A 12,465-nucleotide genomic window follows, 5' to 3' on the forward strand; every position below is an offset into this window, starting at 1 on the left:
TACACTTTAAATACGCTGTTTAAAATGTACGCACGTTATTTAGACCCGTCACTCTAACCAAAAATTGTTCAAACTTTTAAAACAATTGTTTAAACTTTTTTGAATTGTTTAAACCTTTTTCTTCAACTTCAAAAAGTTTAAAACTTAAAGCAATAGTTGTTATAGAGGCGGGCTTAAACAACGTTCAAAATTGTTTTAAACAACTTTATAATTGACTGTGATAGTAAAGGGGTGGTCCAGGCTGGAGATATTTATATCTCATTAAATAGAGTAGAATTCACAGAACAATATGCTGAAAATTTGATCGAAATCGGATAAGTAACGAAGTTATTGAATTTTAAATATTTGCATTATTACGGTGAAACAGTTCTAGGCATGTCTTCGTGAATCAGTGCTTCCACCTTTCCTGGAATCCAGGAAATTCCAGGAAGTTTTGCTATTTTCCAGGATCATTCCAGGAAGTGAGAAATTCCAGGAAGTTTTCCAGGAAGTATATCATTTTCGAGAAAGATATTTCATCTGAATATTATGTCAAAATCTATCACAAAATTGGATCATTTTGATTAAAATGTCAAAAATTTTGCTCGCTCGCTCGCAACTCTTTATAAACTTTGCCCTTTACGTCATGTTTCGCCTTCTCAAAATTTTTGGCTCAATTACGGCACTGGGCCACATATTTCATTTTTTGTGTGTATAAAAGAGAATTATAACTAATGGAAAACTGGAGAACCGTTCAGAAAATTCCAGGATATTTTGTAAACTTCCAAGAACTTTCAGAGTAAATTCCAGGAAATTCCGTTTTGAAAAGTGGAAGCACTGTCATGAATATTTATCAGGTGGGCTGATGATGTCATATCCCCACTTGTTCTTTTGTATTTTATTATACGAAATGAGGTTTATTCAAAACATTTCTACCAATAACTAAAACAATGGGATTGACAATTGATTAAGTGCATTGGTAACTTATTGCCGCAACTTATTTCATCACAATGGAGACACATCCTTTCCACATGAATGAAAAATTAAAAAAATTATGATTTCATGTAATAACATAATAAAAAGGAAAGTGGGGATGTGACATCATCAGCCCACCTAATGAATATTCATGACGATGTGCATGTAACTGTTTTTACAAAATATTGATAAACTTTAAAATTCAATAACTTCTTTATTTGTTATCCGATTTTGATGAAATTTTCAGCATCTTGCTTTGTGAATTTTTTTCTATTTATTCAGATATAGATATTTTCAGCCCGGACCATCCCTTTAAGTAATGCATAATGATATGACTCTGAATACATAACAATACCGTTGTAAAAATACTACCAATAATCGTTACCGTAACATGATAATATACACCTCCACAAATGTATCTGCTGTTGATTTAACCAAAACAATACATACCCCTGTCATATTCAACTGAATATATATGCCCAATGAACTATAAGGTAATATAACAAAACAAAATATACAATAAATGCAAGTGTTCCGCACAACCTGTATTTGAAATATCTGAATAAATAGCAACGTTGTAATGATCTTCGTTCATACGATTTAGTGCTCATTTGCAAAAGAGACCTGAACCATGTCGGATATTTGGCCTCTGTAAGGAGTATCAATACATTTTTGTTTGTTTAACGAGGAAGTTTACTTTTTTAGAGCTATTATGAATGTGTGCTCCATGAGTTAAGTTGATACATTTATAATTTTTCAGAGTATAAATATATTTTTGTTTGTTTAACGAGAATGTTTATTTTATTTTGAGAGCTATAATGAATGTGTGCTCCTTACGTTAAGTTTTTAATAGAAGCCTTGCGTATCTTGATTATTCATCATTTTCAGAACAAAACTATAATCGAATAAACAAGATGAAACAATTTGATGATGACAATAAAAATACAAAGAGTGAAATTAAAGCATTTTTAAGTTGTGGTAAATTATTAAAAAGTGATGTCAGTCTTCCCATCAATTACTAGATGAAAAAAATTTGCATAACATGAAGTAACCCAGGGAGCTCCCGCCCGCGCAGCGGGCGGGAGCCCAGGGGCTTATTTTCAGAACAAAACTATAATCGAATAAACAAGATGAAACAATTTGATGATGACAATAAAAATACAAAGAGTGAAATTAAAGCATTTTTAAGTTGTAAATTATTAAAAAGTGATGTCAGTCTTCCCATCAATTACTAGATGAAATAAATGTGCATAACATGAAGTAACCCAGGGAGCTCCCGCCCGCGCAGCGGGCGGGAGCCCAGGGGCTTACCGTGTATTTTACCATACTCACGGGACTAGGGTGATTTATGGTCTAAATATTTCTCCAAATGAATTGTGAAAACAGAAATTATGCACTTACCACGATTATATGGATGAAGGTCTAACGAGTGGCAGTTTCCTGACATCTGGGCACAAACTGGAACCTCAAAAAAACGAAAAGTTCTCTCCGTCTACCCCAGTCTCGGTCGGCCATTTTGTTACAATTCATAACAAAAATGGCCGATCGAGACGGGGGTAGAAGGAGAGAACTTTTCGTTTTTTGAGGTTCCAGTTTGTGCCCAGATGTCAGGAAACTGCCACTCGTTAGACCTTGATCCATATAATCGTGGTAAGTGCATAATTTCTGTTTTCACAATTCATTTGGAGAAATATTTAGACCATAAATCACCCTAGTCCCGTGAGTATGGTCAAATACACGGTAAGCCCCTGAGCTCCCTGGGTTAAACATGAAGCAGCTTTAATGTAGATGATATAAATCCACATTATTATGATGTTTAATGAAATCTGTATTTATCAGGTGCCCAATCAAAGTGAAGTATCTGCTTATTTTTGTATTTATATAATTAAATAAAAAAAATCTTCCCAAGTATGAAAACGGCTGATTTTTTCTGGGGGTGTTTCACATAGATTTAAGTATGACCGAGAGTGATCTGACCAATGCGGTCATGCCCTTTATACCGCATGCAGCGAGGCATTTAAGTTCGACTCAAAGTCATACTTCAATCTTTGTGAACCACACTGCTCCCCCCTGGATCTAATCTTCGTCTATAGCTTTCTAATAGCCAATAAATAAAGATCAGTGATCAAATTGCCAGTTTTAAGAAGAATAGAAACATAGCCGAGAGAGGGGACTTGATTTAAAATAAAGTCACAAGTCAAATTTTCACAAGGAATCGACTGTTGAAACACCAGCCTTCTGTATAATTGACTTAAGTATAGTTCACATTATTGCTCGCAATTCCAAAGCTTTTATGACATTTACTCCAATGCAAAAAGTACACACAAAATACTGTGACCTCATAAAAATCATTCTTGTTCAGGGGTCTACGAGGAGAATCTTATCCCACTCCATTACAATTTCCACAGTATTTTTCATGGCGTTCTCGAGATTAAGACAATTTTTGCACGTTATTATCACTTTCCGAAGGCCACCACCGCACACCTTACGACTGTTCGCGATCCGATTTAGGAACAAATCGCATTTTGCTCATTTTCTGAAAATGTGAATGGAACATGTCCTTTTATACTTATATTACCATTTTGTAAGATTGTAAACCTTTATTTTTGAACAAATTCCAAATTAGTTTCAAATCGTAGCCAATCGTACGACTGCTATGACGTCGTTACGACTAGATATTAAATTCGCCGTTATTCTAAGAAGGATGATAGCAAAATCACATTATTTGAACTCAGGGATTCATACGATGATTTCGAACATTACACAGTAAAATATTCCAATAGTCTCAATATTAGCATCAAATTCTACTACGTTTTATTCCAAAATTGAGTCGCAGACCAATCGCAAGGTGTGCGGTCGCCTTAATATGTGGATACGAAGATACTCGCAAAAAGGGTTACGCCCATTACAACCCACGTGACCACAAGTGACGTAGTTCCGTTTCTTCCATCCCGGTCGAAGCAGTAGTCAGTGTAACAACACTCGGTACAGCCATTAGAATCACAGCCTTCTTGACAGTTTTCGGCACAGGTTAGTGTAAAAGAATCCCTTCCGATCCTCAGTTTCTACAGATGAATTGTAATGAAAAAAAGAGAAACAAAAATATGTTTTTTTGAATGGTGACACAACATTTGCTCCTGCGACATTTGCTTCGGTCTTAATATCTCAAGGGTTAGATTTAGGATAGTAATAGAGTCTTTGGTTTAGAATAATGTGAAGATAAGGATAAAGGTTTATTCAGATTTGGAGGTTAGATGTTATGGTTAGCTTAACGTGCAGATTGTCTATCGGAGAACTGTCTAAGGAGCAAATCTCATAGAACCCTGTCAGTAGTAAGCGGATAATATGAAAGATCAACAGAATACGGGATGAAGTACGTAAGATTAAACAACATTTCTGCGAAAACATACCTGTACGTCATAATTTTATTAGAGCAAAATGTGAGGAAAAAAATTCTTTACAAAAAGAAGCATGCCAGCAAGTAGGAGGTCTAATGTATGTAACGCAATAATTATTATCGAAAATCTGAATGCTCATTAGACATGACTGTAAGAGAGAATTGTGTCGAACTGTCACAATGCACGAAACCTACAAACGCATCATAACAATTATATTCGGATTAAAACATACGTCAATCGATCAAGAGTATAAGCTCATAGTTTACATTTTCCACGCAAGACAGGTTTTAATTTCGAATTGATTTAAAATCAATAACAAATAATTACGGAACTCAAGGATCATAATTATAGAAATCTCTTGTGCATAAAACAAACACACACATTCACCCTCGCACTGACACACGCACACATCCTTCACATGAAACGCATGGAGACAATACATAACACACCATTTAAGGACGTTCCACAGTTATGTTTGTGCGCATTATGATCTGCGCATAGTATAATGTCATAATGGATGAACAGGTGATTAATTAGCTGCGGGTATGAGCTGATTTTTCTCATTATCTGCACTTTAACTGCAGATCCGATGCGTTATTTCATGAAGCTAACAAATGGAATTGTTCCATGGATCATTAAAAACATTTCTCTACAATATCAAAATAATTCACTCTGCAGTGATGCCAAGAATCACGAATATTACCCCAAGTTTGAATAAATGGTAGAGTGGTTTTGACTTTTTCTTCACATAGATACAAAGCATTCGGCGCATTTTTGGTGTTTTAAAAAGCACATTTGCTATAATAAAAATGCTAATAGTTTAAAAACAAGCACATGAACCCCTATTTTTTATGTTTGTACCTCTTAGGTATACCTTCCTCTACAACTCTGCAAATCTTGGTGAAAATGACATGGATTTTGAATAAAGTGCGGCATTTATTGTACTTTTGTAGTTTGTTACTGAAATTTCACATTTTTTAGACTGGGATTTTGTTATTTTGTACACCATTTTTAAGAACTGACAGTGCTGTTAAACTTGAAATTGCAAACAAATAGCACTATAAATAGATTATCCATTCTAACGATACAATTATTAACTCTCTTGCGAAATTTGATGACTTTTTCATGTATTTTGACTGAGTAATAGAGGTTTAAACTCATTGTAGTAATCTTGGGCGGTCTAAAGATGCCAAATTCTTTTGAATGCGCAATTCTTAAGAACATCAATTTGGGTGAACTTTGAAACTCTATAGCAAAAAATCAAGCACATGGACCTATTTTAATTTTTGCATATTTCGAATATTAAGGTTTTAAAGTATCTATGTGCAAAGTTTGGTGAAAATGACATGGATTTCACTTTAACTGTGGAACGTCCTTCAAAACATCTATTCCAGTCCTACCATGACACCACACACGCATACGCACCGTCTCACGCGCAAGCACACCCTCGCGTACACAATTATCCTCACGCACACCTAGACACACCCATCCCTCACGCACGATCAGCATACACCCACATGACTATAATGTTTTATTAGCAAGAAGGCAGAAGGTCTCATTTTTATAAGTCTTTGGTATAAATCGGCTGAGGATGGAACCCACGAGGCGGACGCCGCTACCACTGAGCCACGCACACCAAACACAGACTTTTTTTTTAATACTGTTTTTATTCTGATTTCATGAACAAATAGTTACATAACATTCAATTTAACATTTCAAATCACATATAATACTTTACATTTCATATTTTTACTTTTTTTTCACTAACTTAATATAATCATGAATCATATATCTTAAAAGAAAACAATGAAATCAGTTATTATAAATATGCTTAAACACCAAACTTCCCCTCCCCCTCCCTCACCCCCGCCCCGCCCCAACACACACACACACATAACACACCACTGTCCAGAAGATCTGCTCACACTCATCATAAATAAATCATATTTATAAGTACAAAACAATTCGATGAACAATTTTGAATATAACAAGCTCACGGGAGAAGCATTACATATATTGAAAGTAAATAAAGACTTGCAAACTGAACCTTGTCATAATTTTACTGTTTCCCATTTTTGCAAGTGCCGCCCTAATTTCCCCATTTTAATAGCTATTTTCTTTTCTTGATCCTTATATTCTAAAATACGTTTATGTATATCGTCAATGGTTGGTAATACCCCCTCCTTTCTAAATATAGATAATATATATTTTACCATAAAGATAATAGTATTACAACTTTTTATTCTATTTGTATTGCCTGACAGACCAAAAAATATATCCCGCCAATTCAAGTCCTTTATTTCATCTAATTCAAATCGCTGTATCAAAGTTTCCCATATCAGTTTAACCTTTAAGCAAGACAAAAATATATGTGAATATGTTTCCGTTTCCCGTTTACAGTACGAACAGAGATTATCTTCAACAAATCCAAATCTAAACAAATTAACTCTAGTGTAAATTGCCCCATGCAGTAGCTTAAATTGAAATTCTCTCTGTCTCCCAATCAATAATGTTATTCTTGGTCTAAAAAAACATTCACCAATTTCTTTCTCTGTATAATTATAATTATTTTGTCCATCTCTTATCTGTAAATCATATGACTTTTGCAATTCTTTAATAAAATAATCATATATTTTTCTTGATGGTACCTCCTTAAAGCTAATTTCCCTCCCCAACAGAAGCAAGTTTATATTATAGTTAATTAAGTCTATCTCACAAAATTGTATCGAACCTAAATCATTTCTCCAATCACTTGGAATTGCATGATATATTTCACCTATTGTAAACTAATGATCACTTCCCATACCAAGGTTAAAAAAGTATGCGACTGGTTTAACATGTCCATTGTCAATGATATGTTCCACTTTAATTAACCCTAGTTCTAATAAAACTTGATCAAATATCGTCTTATTTTCTATACAAATATTCTTATTATTGAAAATGATTGGATTTTTAGAACCATTAAAATGTCTTAAATCAGCCATTCTCAATTACTTTTTTTGAAGCGCCACATTTCTTGTTGAGAATCTGTAATGCTCCACTATCCATTACGCAAACCAGCAATGTATCAGCGGAGGGGGTCCAGAGGCCCCTGGTGGGGGTCGAGGGGGCAGAGCCCCAGAAGTTTTGGAATATGAGGCCTTTTAAATTGCCAAGAGGGGCTCTAATTAATATCAACAGAAGAAATACAAATGCCAACAAACTACCCAATATTAAAAGAAAAATTACTAGTGACTTTTTCACAACATAGCAATGATACCACTAGTTCAAACTGTTTTGCACCAGATCTATTGGCTGAAGCAAGTGGCGTAATGAGTAAAAAAAATGAGGGGCTAGATATGGCGGCTGAAGCAAAAATATTGAACTTTTCAATACAAAAATCTATATTTTGACATAATATTAAGAAAATAATACAATATTCCACTCTTTCCCTTTCCTTTCCTTTTCTTTCCTTTTCTCCTTTTTTTTCTTGGCCGTGAAACACTTGGGGTGCCCCCAATCTCCACCCCCATCTGTACGCCAGTGGCTGAAGTTACGTTCCCCGATTTTGCAAGGGCTGAAAATTAGGCGTTGCACTGCACTAACGCCCCAAACTGCCCCTCTCTCTCTCTCTCTCTCTCTCTACAACTCGTGTAAGCAAGAGTGACGTGCATGCAGGCAATCACGGCAGGCAATACATCTGAGCATACATGTATTTCACTTTTACAACTTCGGATTTTAATCGGCTCCGGAAACAAAGTTTCTGCTTGTTATGTCCCAAATTCATAATCTTTTATGATCAGGATGTACTTTGAATATCATATTATTTGATGTTTAATTCTTAACCAAAACGTGCACTCTGGAAATGCATAATTTCTCGCCATTGAAAGAGAAATCCTACAAACGGGGTTTTCAAATCACTTGTGTGGCACATAAACTTTGTACAGCATAGAATAAATAAAAAGGAGAACACCATCGATCCTCCATAATAGGGGTTATCGAGTGCTAAATTGGACAAAATTGGAGGAAATAAATTAGCAATTAAGTGTCAAGTAAGGAGTTTTTGTTTTCTCTTTGTATTAAAATGATCACCAAATCCTTATTTCCAGGTTACTGGTAGATACATTTTTTCTCACCAATTTTTCCTTATTTTTCCTCTTTTTTTTATACCGGCTCCCAAGCGCCACTCCGCAAGGCTCGGTGCGCCACAAATGGCGCGCGCGCCACCATTTGAGAACCCCTGTCTTAAATTATCGATCTCTTGCCAAGCATCTAGCATTTCCAAATAATACGATGGATTCTTCAACTTTTTATCTTTTTCATTTCATGATCACATAGAAAAATTAACCTTCCTCCAACTGAACTTAGGGAATAATCAAGAAATAACTTCCACCCCAGATTTCTTTCTCCATACAAAAGTCTTTTACCCACATTATACGCTGTGTTCTAACAAATATTTCAAAATTTATCATTTGAACCCCACCACAATTATAATTCTGATACATAATTTTTCTTTTAATACGATCTTTCCCTCCCCATATAAAATCAAATGATAATTTCTCGATTTCTATATATACCCATGAGGGGACAACAAGGATGGATGAAACATAATTTAACTTTGTCAATGCATATGTTTTCAATAAATGTATTCTTCCTATAATAGTCAAATCTCGTTGTTTCCACCAACCTAAAAGCTTTTTTAATTTTACTTAATATTTCTTTATAGTTCAGATTTTCTTTTAATCTAAAATCAACTGAAAAGATAACTCCTAAAATTTTGACCTCCCTAACATATTTGCCAAATACATATACAGGGTCATTTGTTTTTTCATTTTCCTTACCCATGTACATAAAGTGTGTCTTGTCCTTATTTACCTTTAAGCCACTGACTTTTTCAAATTCTTCAAAAATATAATGCAACCTTTTTATTGAATCCATGTCTTTCAAAAAAATTGTCATATCATCGGCATACAATACCTGTCTTATTTCATACTCCCCAAAACTTATCCCTTAAATGATTTTGTCTTTTCGTATTTCATGTGCCAATAATTATATTGCAATAATAAACAAATAGGGCGACAGTGGGTCACCTTGTCTGACCTCCCTTTCTACATTAAAGTAACCGGTGGAAAAGCCTCCATTCATATTACAACTACTTATATCCTTGTATAGTATTTTCACCCAAGAACAGAATGACTCCCCAAAACCAAAAAAAATGAGTATTGATGAGAAACAGAGTCAAAAGCTTTTTCAAAATCTACCGCAATCAAAAATCCTTGTCCTTGCTCCAAGTAATGTCTAGAGTAAAATAATATATCCTCTATTAGTCGAACTGTTTCCCCAATATTTCTGTCTTTTATGTATCCCACCTGATCATAATGAACTATTTCGTTTAAAACCTGTTTGATCCTTGTTGCCAAAACCTTAGATAATATTTTGTAATCTACATTTGATAACGTAATGGGTCTGTAATTTTAATATATAACGCATCTTTTCCTTCATTCTCTATCAATGTGATAGTCCCTCACACACACACACAATCAAACTAACCTTGCATGCTTCGGTATTGGCGTTAGTCCGGTATGTGCACGTGGAGTACTCGAACTGATCACTGTTGCATAACGAACTATCGTCAGCTGCGTGGCACGCTACATGGCATTGGATACCATTACGAGACGACGAGTAGGCACCTGTAGAAAATTGTTCAAAATTTTTTAAAGATTAATCATGATGATTGAAAATATGTATCAAAATGATTTTTTTTTCAAAAGACAATATATTATTCATCCTTTTCAAAATGTCAAAGTAATCTTTAAGTACCTCTCTGTATAAACAATCGGTATTTTATCAAGCCGAAATTCGTAAAAGTAGCTTAAGTCACTATATGTTTTCAAAAAAAAAAATATCTTGTATAGTATTTTGTATTTGATATTGTAGTTTTTTCTAGGGTTTATTCGGCTTTTTGTTGTCTCATTTTTAGTGTAATTTAAATTGTTATCACTTTTTAAAAGTATCTTTGGTTGGCGTTATATAGTTTTATGATTGAAAAATAAAAACGAATTTCAATTTATTTACAGCTTTTCCTTTAATTTCCCTTTTATTTATTTATTTTTCATTTGTTTTTCTTACCGCTTATTTATGTACCTTTCACTTACTGATAGATATGGTAAAATTCATTGCAAGATTTCTTCCCATGGTTAACATGATAATTGTTTGACAAACACCTCTTTTGTATTCATTCCACTGTTGATTTTAATGAAAAGGTACTGCAATGAAAATTTACTGCAACTCGTGTGGGATTATATCTTCATTACACTAAAGCCTTTACTTTGGCACAAATCAAATTTTGCACAAGGGCCGACAGTAAAGAATACCTTCTGGTTATCCATTAATTTGTCACGTAAAATTGTATCAAACTATTTTCTGGTGAAGATACCCTTCCAGGACATAATGAGGGTTTCGTATTTAGGTCACATTTTTGTCTCGCCTGCATAGCAGAGTGAGACTATAGGCGCCGCTTTTCCGACGGCGACGGCGGCGTCAACACCAAATCTTAACCTGAGGTTAAGTTTTTGAAATGACAGCATAACTTAGAAAGTATATGGACCTAGTTCATGAAACTTGGCCATAAGGTTAATCAAGTATTACTGAACATCCTGCCTGAGTTTCATGTCACATGACCAAGGTCAAAGGTCATTTAGGGTCAATGAACTTAGACCATGTTGGGGGAATCAACATCAAAATCTTAACCTAAGGTTAAGTTTTTGAAATGTCATCATAACTTAGAAAATATATGGACCTAGTTCATGAAACTTATACATAAGGTTAATCAAGTATCACTGAACATCCTGCATGAGTTTCACATCACATGACCAAGGTCAAAGGTCATTTAGGGTCAATGAACTTTGGCCGAATTGGGGGTATCTGTTGAATTACCATCATAACTTTGAAAGTTTATGGATCTGATTCATGAAACTTGGACATAATAGTAATCAAGTATTACTGAACATCCTGTGCAAGTTTCAGGTCACATGATCAAGGTCAAAGGTCATTTAGGGTCAATGAACTTTGGCCAAATTGGGGTATTTGTTGAATTACAGCCATAAATTTGAAAGTGTGTTGGTCTAGTTCATAAAACTTGGACATAATAGTAATCAAGTATCACTGAACATCCTGTGTGAGTTTCAGGTCACATGATCAAGGTCAAAGGTCATGTAAGGTCAAAGAACTTTGGCCACGTTGGGGGTATTTGTTGAATTGCCATCATAGCTCTATAAGTGTATTGGTCTAGTTCATAAAACATGGAAATAAGAGTAACCAAGTATCACTGAACATCTTGTGCGAGTTATAGTAGTTTTCAAAATCAGCACTGCTGCTATATTGAATCGCGTGATGCAGGTGAGACGGCCAGAGGCATTCCACTTGTTCATTAAACTGTCGATTGATAAGCCATACCATTCCTGGTTTTCACGAATTCTCTTTGTCTTTCTTTCAATACTTTCATTTTTGAAGTGTATTTTTCTGACTCGCTCTGTATGATGCTCGCCATATAATACTACTACTACTACTACTAATAATAATAATAGTACAGTTCGTAATACGCATAACACCTACAGGTCTATATGCGTGGGGAAAGCGAGAAATACGGTAAGAATTGTACATTTAAAAATTAGACATCAAATAATTACACATAACATCAAAGAATATTAAACATGGATAGAACCTACATGTGACTAAATTAAACATACTGAAAGAGTTGGGTTTTTAATTGTACTTTGATTTTCTCAAGCTGGGTAATATTTCGTAATATCGGCGGTACAGAATTCAATTGTGCTGGTGCAGCTTTTTGGAAGGCCAGATCCCCATATGAGTTGGTCTTGACAGTAATTTCAAAGAGAACATTTTGTGAGCCAGAACTTGCAGCAGCCCTACAAATATTGTTAACGTGGGACTTCATTCCTAATCCATTCTCGACAATTACCCATAGATCCCGTGCCTTGGAGACTGGCCGAATGATAGAGCCAGTTGAAACACTGACACTCCTCAGAGCAGTGGGCGACTCCCCTAGTAGCCAAGCCGGCGCCTTTTCCTATCGAACATGCTATTACCTGGAAAGTTCAACGGTGCTCTTATC

At 34.9% G+C, this 12,465-nt stretch overlaps 1 long non-coding RNA gene across 1 annotated transcript in view; it reads right to left on the reverse strand.

The window, feature by feature from the left end:
* The window catches only part of LOC135155502 (uncharacterized), a 10,716-nt gene extending 693 nt beyond the window's left edge, over positions 1-10,023 (reverse strand). Inside the window, exons 1-3 of the long non-coding RNA XR_010294646.1 lie at positions 9,882-10,023; positions 2,798-4,019; positions 1-841 (exon numbers count right to left, since the gene is read on the reverse strand). The exon at positions 1-841 is cut by the window's left edge and continues 693 nt beyond it. This is a non-coding gene — a long non-coding RNA (uncharacterized LOC135155502). The remainder of the gene's footprint in view (positions 842-2,797; positions 4,020-9,881) is intronic.
* Positions 10,024-12,465: the final 2,442 nt, after the last annotated feature.

The sequence above is a fragment of the Lytechinus pictus genome, chromosome 9, assembly GCF_037042905.1.
Source record: "Lytechinus pictus isolate F3 Inbred chromosome 9, Lp3.0, whole genome shotgun sequence".
Taxonomy (NCBI): Eukaryota; Metazoa; Echinodermata; class Echinoidea; order Temnopleuroida; family Toxopneustidae; genus Lytechinus; species Lytechinus pictus.